The sequence below is a fragment of the Arachis ipaensis genome, chromosome B07 (genome assembly GCF_000816755.2).
Source record: "Arachis ipaensis cultivar K30076 chromosome B07, Araip1.1, whole genome shotgun sequence".
In the NCBI taxonomy this organism is placed as follows: domain Eukaryota; kingdom Viridiplantae; phylum Streptophyta; class Magnoliopsida; order Fabales; family Fabaceae; genus Arachis; species Arachis ipaensis.
In genome coordinates, this window is record NC_029791.2 from 121,744,567 (window position 1) to 121,746,557 (window position 1,991).

Genomic DNA, 1,991 nt, shown 5'->3' on the forward strand with positions numbered 1-1,991 from the left:
ACAGTAGTTTGTAGAAAAAATATAATAAAATTATAAAAAAATTATGACATTTAAACTATAACTTATGGTATTATCTGATTAGTAAAATCGAAGACAAATAACCCAACCTCTCATCCATCAACGATCGAGTGCCTCAATATCTTTCAAAACATTATTCCAAAACATTAGTATACAATTGTATATACATATACATACCACTGGTAATAATTTTTCATTTTTCTTTAAAAAATTAGTCCAGAAATAGAATACCAATTTTCCGTTTGTATTGGTAGAAAAGTCAAACAATATCCAGCCATAATATATATGTATATTCAATAATTTACACACAATAATCAATAGTTTAAATTTAAGTTTTAGAAGAAAACAAATTAAATTAAACGAGCTTGATGGATTTACAATAATTTATATTAATTATTCATTTTATAAACTCTTGTTAATGTGTGGTTATATATGTGAAAGTGATTTAATTTCTTTTGCATAATAAAGAACAAAGAATAGAGTATTCAAACAAGAATTGCATTTGTGGTCTTGGAAACTGGCGTGAAGATTGGATCTGGGTCTTCTTTCTGCTTTCGCTGAATTTTTAATTGCTTGTTCCAGACACGAGATAGAAGACATTAACTTTCAGCTGTTTCTACTTTACAACGCATGCAAACGAAATTTCCAGGAATAACGTGTATGCCCCACGGATATCAACTATATTATGCTGTCAAGTACAACTAGGGTTATGCATTTTCTACGCAATTTTTTTTTTCATTTAATTCCATGATTTGTTATTTTTTTGTGTGAACAGGTACAGTTGATAATTAAGAATCGTTAGATAAAAATTTAGTTAAATCAGTTAAATTATTTAATCATTTTTAGTTATAAACTTCGTATAAAGTTGATTGTACTTGAGTTTTTATTTTTTTAATTTTTATTTTTTTCATATAGATACCTATTCATTGTGTCACAAAAGAGAGGTATTGTCTACGGGTGAAAATTCAGGTGCAGTTGACTTCACGTAAAATTGATACCTGAGAGCGGTTAGATAATTTAATTAATTTGACTAAATTTTCATCTAACGGTTTTAGATATCAACTTCTCGTAAAGTTAACTTCACCTGGTTTTCACCTTGTCTACGACTACACCCCTAATAGCTAGGGAGAGGTCTTGGTTGGTACGTTGATATTCCAATTAATTTGTTTGTAAATTGTAATGATATTTTTCGTTTTAATGATCTTTTCTCACAATTTTAAAATGCATTGCAAAATAAAAGCGATATTCATATATTTATGAAGCATGTTTCGTTCTTCTTTTAAGTCAATTTAACAATAAAATTCTTTTCTTGTATTCTCAAATTATGTTATAATGATATTTATTTTGGGATAATCAAATAACATTACTCCTCGCTCGTAATACCACTAATCTCCGCATGTGCAAAGGACTAAAGACCAAATATAGAAATCACGTAAAATCAAATAAATGAAGAAATGTTAAAAGATGAATTATTTGATCAAAATAATAAATTCTGACGATGTTTTAAGTTCTAACATTATTCGATAAAATGTATAAGAAAATTCAAAGTCGTACCACTTCATTGAAATTTGTAACCTACCAAGAGAAATTTTCATTAAATTAGCATACTATATGTTATAAATTTATGAGACCAGCCTTAGCTGGTTGTTAGTTGTTACAGACTTACAGCCATATCTATACATACATACATACAGCCAAGGCATGCCAGTATATATATATACCTCTGATCTGCGCCTTCTAAATAATATTCTATTATTCTTTGATGACCTCTCTCTCTTATGTATGTGTAAATATAACCGCCACAACAATATTCAATTATCACAAGCAAATAAAAATAATAGAAGAATCAAATAATCTAAATGGAATAATAATGAGTTAAATAATTATGAAAAATATTAGAGGTTAATATTTTTTATTAATATTAATTAATATTTTAAATTAATATTTTATTTTTATATTATTAAAATTTAAAA